Below are 8,910 nucleotides of genomic sequence, written 5' to 3'. Positions count from 1 at the left end.
ATTAAATTAAATAAAAAAATTACATATAATACCTCAAACATACCAAAAGTTAACTTTCAATTAAAAAAAACCCTTTGATTTGACATCAAATTTAATTTTAATTTTAATTAAAAATTAAGATTTAATTAATTCAATTAATTAAAAATAATTAAATTTTTAAAAATTCCAAACACTTGGAAATTTTTCTTTCGGTCATTCCCAACTTTTGGAGGTGATTTCAAGCAGTTGGGAGTTCTTTTAAAACAAAATCCTTAAAAGCCCTCCAATTATGCAATTTTCATAAATACAAATAAATACCAAACTTCTAAAAATCTTAACTAAATGTAAAAAAATCCAATTCCAACAAACTTAGTGTCTAATAACTCATCTTAAGATCTACTAAAGATCTAATATTAAAAAAAAAAAATCATAGCTCAATCTTAATTATGAAGTCAAAATTTGTCCCCTTAATTTAATGATTAAAATAATCCAAAAATTCTAAAAAATCATTTAAAATTCCAGGAACCTTAATCAAATTAGCAACCAATTAACCTTCACACCTTAATCAAAAGAAATCACTTAATCATACATGTTACCATTATGTAACACAAGCCTACAAGGCTATTAAATTAGGTGCAACGAAGTTGAAATAAACTTCACGGCCTCAGTGAGCAACAATGATGATAGTTAATCAACATCTAAAACACGCCTTAAAATTAACTTCCAACCATTAATACTTAAACTCAAACTTAAATCAATCGAGCCTTTCAACTAATTAAAATTTCAAACAAATTTAACCAATTACCCTACATAAGACATATCCAAATAATACAACCTTCTACACACACTTTAGATAATTTGTTAGGACAACCACCTCTAGTCTTAAGCTAGGCCGGTAAATAATTTTTCGTTGTGTGGTAGGTTTTAAAGTTTTCACTACATGTTATGTTTAAAAATTGATTGATGTGCTTATTTATTTAATTTTTACACTTTATTATGTGTTGATTGTGCATTAGGTTACCCCTGTGTTAGGGATGATTTATGCTAATTCAATCTTATGCAAAAGACCATGCTCATATAGGGCATTTAATATAAAAGGGTGTAAAATCATAAATATTAAGATGCTATAGGTGATGCTGCTACGCTAAGTCCCACTTTTAAAATTAAAAGAGCATGACCAAGTGTGGCTGTGAATTTGAGCATTTAAAGTTTTAATATATATAATTGTTTGGGATGTTAAATTAACTTTTAATATATTAGGATAACCCGGCAGATTATTGAGTCTAGATTTTTTTTATATTTAAATGTAATTTAATACATTTTGAGTTAAAATTTAAAGTGACATTTGAGATGGGTTTTAAACATCCAATAAGGAATCCAAAGAGGAAGGGACATCCCTTAGGGGAGAGTCCTTCTCCATTTGGAGATCAAAATTAGGATGACTTTAAAATATCCGAAGGGAAAAGATAACACCCTTTTCGAGAGAGAGTTTCTTTTCATTTGTATATCCAGACCTGACGATCAAAGAAGTCCCACAAAAAGACGAATAAGTGAAGAAGGGGAAGACCCATTCTTAAAGTCTCTTAAGTCTTAGGAGTAGAATTCAGGTTATTACTAGTGGTACCCGGCCACTTTACTTTTTCTGTAGACCCTGATTTATAATATTAAATGGCATTTGCCTATGGAAATTTTATTTATTTAATTGATTTAATTATTCAGTTGATTGTGATATAGGATTACATACTCTTAATAATTTTTTTGTGATCTTACACATCGATTTCGATTTAGCTTAGAACCTGATCGGATGCTTGTGAGGGTACGAATAAAATTTTTCTACCTTAATCAAATTTAAAATATGTAAGCTCTCATAGCAACTCTAACACTTCTACGAAGTAAGGTTGGGATCATTAAGAGTTCAAATAAGCTTTTTTTATGCATTCTTCTTTCCTTTATTAGGCACCTCCCCACCTGCGAGTTTTGGCAGACCACCTGGCTTATGAAGGTGCATATATGTTAAGGGGAATATGTATAATTCCTATGATAAAAATCTATTTTTAAGCCTTTTTTAAAACTGCTTCATTTTGATTTAAGCATTTATCAAGTCGATCATCATGCATTGCATTACAAATCAATTTAAAAATGAGTCTAAATCTTTATTGCATCTCTTTTTAGTATTTTCACTCTATATATGTCAAGAGAAAAATTAGGAAAAGCTCTAAATGTTGGTCCTAACTATCAAAATCCTTAACAAAAATGCCCCTACCACTCTTTTATAAAATGATCGAACTCACGAATTTAAAATCGACTGGGTGGTTAGCTGGCTCCCCAATCCAGGCTAGGGTAAGTCAAAATTTTATAATGTATTGTTGAGTCTAGTAATTAGGTTGTTAAGCCTAAGTTAATGTCCCAAAGGCTACCAAGGGGGGAGTGAATTGGTAGTTTAAAAATTTTAAGCCCTCTTTTAAAATTATGTTGAACCGAAATAAAAATTGTTTCTTTTAAGTTTTGTAGAAAAAGTTTTTCAACCACAAAGTTTTTAAGACTAAGAATTAAAAATGCGGAAACGTAAAAACAGTAAAGTAAATGACACCAGATTTATAGTGGTTCGGTCTAAAACCAGACCTACATCCACTCCCCAGAGGCACCCATTGAGTATTGCACTAATACCAATAGTGACTCTCCTTTTGCACCCACAGCAAGGCGAAGAAGCCTTCGCTCCAGTGGTAGGAATCCTCCTTTGAATGCACTCTCACACTCTCTCCTTAGCTATTCTCTCAAGAGGCACGAAGATCAAATGATAAAAAGATTGGGTGGCAGTCTAATTTGGACTATTTATACAAAAGACAAGAAAAACCGTCTAAAAACTGCAAGTTTTCATTTCTGTACGCAGTGGATCGTCCCGTACGATCGTGGATCGTCCTGGACGCACTACAAGAAAATGGTTCAATAGCGACCAAAAAAATAGAGACAAAAATAAATTGGTCGCTAAAGATATCTTTTAGCGACAAAAAATTAGTAAGGCCTCTAAATAATTAGGAAGTTTGATATTAGCCACAAAAAAAAAAATTTGGCCGCTAATTTTGTCGCTAAAAATTCAGAGAATCTTTTTCTCAAAAATGATGAATAATTATTCTTTCTAATTGTGTGCATAATCATACTGTTCACAAATATATCAGGGGTCCAAGGGAGTGTAGCACCCCCTATCGGGGTTCGACCTGACCTAATAAATAAAAGGATGAATTCAATTTAATATTTATAATTTTATGTTGATAAACCTAATAATTTATTGATGAAATAAATTACAATATATAATATCTAAAATTTATTAATTACTTAAATAAAATTATACAGCAAAACCTACTCTTGCGATCTCATTCTCACGCACGCGATCGAACTAGGGCAAGATCTCATTCTCACGCACGCGATCGAACTCCCTCGTTTTCGCTATTACCCTTTGCCCTACCTTTAGGGACGACCTTAAACTCATTCGCTAACTGCAATTGCCAACTGCAAATCGACGGACTCTCGGCCACGACATCTCTCAGTCGCGCATTGGTATGAGTTTCTTCACTCACAATTCTTCGGACAATCCCGCAAACTCGTCTTCGCCGGTTTCTCCTTCTCAGGTTATCCCTAATACCATTCTTCCTGTTTTAATTTCAAAATTTCTATGATCTTCTTTATACTATGATACCCTTGAAGGCAACTAATGATACACACCTTCATTACGATTTTCCATTCAATTTCGTTATTCTGTAAGAGAAACTTTTTCCTGCTAACAAGATTTGCATAAATGTTGTCATTTCTCATCTTTGGAAGAAATCAACCGAGACAAACATGAATGTATCATGTAAGTAAAAGTTTAGAACTTATAAATCGATGTAAAAAGAGAGAACGATTCCTATCAGAAAGTTGTAGGATAGTAACCAGAACATAGGAAGAGAGAAGAATATAAAGTAAAATAACTGTTAAAATCTTGGAAAGTCACCAAATCCAGAAACATTAGGCACAAAAGAAAGCACAGTAATGGCTTATAGAAGTCACAACCATCCGTGTATAATCAATTACGATTAGGAAGAAAATAAATTTGTGTGCTGCTTAATATGAACAAGATTTCATGAGAAACCCGCTGCTGCACTTTTGGAATGTTTTCAGATCATCAAATACTTGCTAGTATTTGAATTATGATTCCAGAGCACTTAAGTTTAAATTTTATTATTGAATTATGCGGTTTACAAGTGATTAAAAATGTTAATTTCATCCAGTTTGACCATAAATTTGTACACGTATATGCTACAGAACATGTAGTGTGAGTTCATTGCCGAGAAGTTTGACAGGAAAATGAAGAGCAAGCAAATACATGTAGAAGTTCTGATACGATATTCATTGATTATAAAATTGTCCATAAGATAAAGAACTGTCTTATTTTTATGAAATATGCTACAGCGCCTATTTTAAATTATAGGCTTTCAATCTCTAAGATGTGTAACTTTGCTTATTGAAGGCATAGGCTATTTATCGCAAGTTCAAACTTAAAAATTGGTCTATTTGCTTGTTTGCATAGTAAATTCTACCAATAATCTCATAGAACTTGTCACTAAGGTATATGTTAAAAAAAATAGTGTTAACCAGGGGGAGTAAGGCTTGATGTTTGAAGAAGTGATGAATGATGCATTTCACAAGGCCTTGTTGGTTGGTTAAGATCATCCTCTTGTTGTATTTAAAGGAGGTGTTAGTTGGATGATCTCTATCTCATTGACTTTTTTGTTAGTGTTTTTATCATCCATGTTGCAAAAAATTGATGATTATAAATTTATTTAGGTCATGTAAGTAGATGACCTCTGCTACATCTCATTAACATTTTTATAAGTTATGTTTTAGTTATTCACAATGAATTTTCTATTGTCTTCAGAAAAAAATTTCAAATGAGAAATGATTTGAAGCATTTTATTTATGAATATTTACCTAAATTTAAATAATTTTTTAAAAGGGGTATAAGATTAATCATGCGATAATTATTTTTTCTTTGGTTTCAAATATAGAACTAACATGCAATGTGAATTTAGGCTTTGTTTGGTACGCTTAGGTTTATGCTTTTCCAATTAAAACTTAATAGATGTTTTTTGGGCAACAATTTTATATACATATGAAACATTGATAAATAGATGATTTGAGCTTTTTTTTTTGTTTTATTATTTGTTTGTGGACCTTATTTGTTTGATGAATTATTGGATCATTGGATTTGGAGATTGTTTTAGTTCAGCCTATGTTATATGTGTTTCATGGGAAAGATGGTTATCTTCTTTAATGGTTCATATTATTTAATATTTCTTTTATTTTATATTTAACATCTGCACTTTACTTTGCTATTTCTAACGGTTGCTTAGGTGATATGCTATGGTGTGTTGAATTTTGCTTGAACTAAAATTTCCTTGCCCTTAGACTACTTTTTTTATGACTTCCCATGTAATCTATTATGATTTGTTAAAATTTTTGTTCACTAGATTTATGTTTTTCTTCTAATTTTGTTGAAATCCATCCTCTATTACTATTTCAGGTTTTGTTTTATCATTTTGTTCACTAGTTAACCCGCTTGGTCTATGGGTTCTTCTTTGGCAATGGTTATTAGCTGTTGGTTCCATGTTGATTTTTTTTTTTTTTTTTGAGAATTTATACCAGCGCTTATTGAGAACTTAACATGACTTTGGACCTATGCTGTTGGGAAATCTTAAGAAACCCAGGGCACAAACTGGATTATTCAAGTTTATATACAAGAAGAAGCTAACATTGGAAGAAAATAAGAAAAGGAACCTTACTACTACTTCAGAAGTGGTTGAGCCATGAGTGGGAAAGGCATATCTTATATTGTCTTTGATGCTGCTGGTAAATCGGTTTGTAGTTTCTGGGTAATATAAAGGCATTTTCAAGCCAACGATGTTTTTAAGCAGGCATTCTCACACCAAAATCAGGTTTCCATGTGTTTCTATTGGTAATATGCGCTCTTGACTCGATTTCAAGTAATTCACTTTGATATTGAATTTGATGAAGTGTGAGTGATTTTGAGCATTTTCAATTTACAGACATGTTTACTGGTTCTAGATTTTGTTTATAAACTGTTGAAAATAGAATCCTTCACCTTTGTGATTGATAATGTGTAAAAAATGTGGTGTGCTTGCTGACCAGGTTTACCAGAAGTGTTAATGTAGGTTTTAGGTGATCCATTGCATTACAATATCTCGGCTGTTCATTTATTTACACTTGATGATTTTTTTTTTGTGAAGATAGTTCTTTATTGATTATATTCTAATGAACTAGGCGTGTCATTTAGAAGGTTAGGACGTTACAAAGTTCAAGAGAATGATCTCTCATCTGAATTTGATTGAATCGTACTCCAGGTGATTAGAGTTTCATGCTTAGTGAAACTTTTTGGCCATTTTCTGGTATGCATATAACAAATTTTCATTTCACTGGAGGATTGAAATTTTTCCTTATATTAGTTAAATGTTTATTTTGAAGATTTTGTTATTAGAGATGGACGGATCCTGAATGTATATTGCGTACGAAAGCTTATTGATGACATTTCTTATATGCTAGCTATTCAAAAATTATTAATTCTGCCCTTCCATTTAGTTTTTAATTTACAAATTGGTTATAGGGGCAAGTAATTGTGCCTGAAGAAGAGTGGGAAGAATTTATCTTATATCTTATATTGTCTTTATGCTAGAAATTGTTCCGATTTCCTCATTGTCCTTGGATATTATATCTGTTTTGTCTTTTTGTTTATTTTCAATAACTTGGTTCATATATGCTTTAGGATTTACCAATAAACCTCCTATTTGTTTACTGTGTAATTCTTAAAGTTTTATGGAGTTGAGATCAAGTTGATGATTGGATTTGGGCTGGTTAGGTTTGGAACGGTTATTTCGTTATAATTTCACTCTCAATAGTTTTTGAGCAAAGAATCAGCTCTATTGTAATCAAACACAAACTAATTCTCTAAGGCGCAGGTTCATTAAGGAAGCAAGGAATCAGCTCTATTGTCCAACAGAACCAGGAATTTAGCATTCAAAATGAAGATTTTCCAGCATTACCTGAATTTAAAGGTATTTAAAATTTTCTTTTATGTTAATGCTGCCGCAATAAATTGAATTACCTGGTATTCATCTACATAACCTCCTTGATAATGTCATAATTTTCTGAATGGTATGCTTCCTTTTTCATTATGTAAGCAATGTTTTTATTTCTTTTTTTTGGGAAATTATGATTGCCTGATCATGCTATTGTATTGTTTTAAATTTAATTTAATTTTAAGTTGTTGCAAACTGAATGTTCCCAATTTTCTGACTATTATTCCAGACACAAAAGTGTTGACATATACTTTAACCTTCATTTTTAGGTGGTAGCTCTGATTTTTCCTTGGATTTGCATCAGAAGGAACAACTTCATGAAAATGTTTCAATGCTTCAATCGCAACATTTCCCTGTAAGACAAGTTTCCTGTTTGTAGTTAGTTGTGTCAGGTGGCGTTAATATTGTTGTTAATTTGTTATTGTTTATGCTGAAGATTTATTGTATGTTTCTTTTATTTGTGATGGAAAATAAGTGTTTTTTTTCCAATATGTTCCTTGGATTGATTAATAAAGCCCCATAATCTTATGTTTGCATTTCTCTTGAGCCTGAAAGAGTGCTTCCTACTTTCAAAAACTAGAAAGAAAGAGTGCTTCCGTTTCTTTCATCTATTGCTTGATTTCTGGAGATGGAGCCATTCTTAAGAAATTGAGCAATGGCGATTAGCTTATTCCTAAAGTATCCATTTTTGCTCACATTTTCATTTGGGGTATGCTCAGTAACGTGGTATTTTGGTTTCGCTGTGGATTGATTTTTTTTTCAACTCATTATCACATGGCCTTCGCGTGAGGTTCCGTCTTTTCTTTTCTTGTTTTTTCCCATCATTTTCTAGTAGTTCGAGATGGTTGTAGTGTGTTAGTTTCTCACCATCAGTCCATCACCATATAATGCCAAAATCCAATGATTTCCATGTGATTTTATTTGATTAGAGCTTTTAAAATCCAATTCTATTTTATTAGCCTCTCTAGTGATGAACAGAACAAGCTGAGATGTAATAATTTTCCAACTTTCTGAAACCACTGCTCTACCTTATTTGGAAATGAAACCTGCTAATCATTCTCCTCAACACTCAGCTTTTGGACGGAGGCGATTCTTCTCAATGGCTCCATTATCAACACTGATGGTTCACTTATATTGAGATTGCTGAGTTTGAGATGGCAATTATTAGATATCTGCACTTCTTGATGTCTTTCAAGAGAGATCAGATTGGGAGAATTTTTAATTTTGAAGTATCTAAGCACCGTGAGTCTTGATATTTCATCAGCTAGAGGAAGAGTTGCTACAGGTGGTCTTGAAGAAAAATATTGTTTTATTTTTAGTTTGAATTCAAGTCAATTTTGTGTAAAAATATATTGGATTAACTATTTTCACCTGAACAGCGGGCCTACTACTAGTTTTTATTGTTTCTTTTTGTTTTTTTTTTAATTTGTTCTTTTGTTGAATGGAAGAATGAAAAATGTAAAGAAAATTATTTTTGATGTAGTAGTTTTTTGTATTATATATATTTTTTAATTTGTGTTATCCTTTAGCAGCAGTTTTAACACTTCCTGAAAGCGTTGTTGTAGCCTTCCTTAAGCAGCATTCATGATACCGTTGCTAAAGCATTTTTAGCGAACACAAATACAATGGTGTTTAAACCGCTTTAGTAGGTCATAAAAAGTGCTGCAAAAGTTTTTTTTAGTAGTTATATATGCTTTTTATTATTGTTACCTCAAGTTAATAAAATGTGTTATTTCTCTATTATGAAATTTATCTAACTAGTTGCAATATAAATGAGTAATGGATTGATCTTAATTGTTATAGC

The 8,910-nt window shown here is 31.6% G+C and overlaps 1 long non-coding RNA gene across 2 annotated transcripts; it reads left to right on the top strand.

The window, feature by feature from the left end:
- Positions 1–3,215: 3,215 nt before the first annotated feature.
- On the top strand, positions 3,216–8,512 carry LOC110096094. 2 transcript variants are annotated; one of them, XR_002303054.2, is made up of 4 exons: positions 3,216–3,605; positions 6,987–7,082; positions 7,376–7,461; positions 8,180–8,512. It is a non-coding gene; the product is annotated as an uncharacterized LOC110096094 (long non-coding RNA). The 2 variants fall into 2 exon arrangements; XR_003701898.1 differs by lacking the exon at positions 7,376–7,461.
- Positions 8,513–8,910: the final 398 nt, after the last annotated feature.

Source organism: Dendrobium catenatum, unplaced genomic scaffold (assembly GCF_001605985.2).
Source record: "Dendrobium catenatum unplaced genomic scaffold, ASM160598v2 fragScaff_scaffold_1056, whole genome shotgun sequence".
NCBI lineage: Eukaryota > Viridiplantae > Streptophyta > Magnoliopsida > Asparagales > Orchidaceae > Dendrobium > Dendrobium catenatum.
The sequence above is the reverse complement of the archived record's forward strand: the minus strand, read 5'-3'. Positions and strand labels throughout refer to the sequence as shown.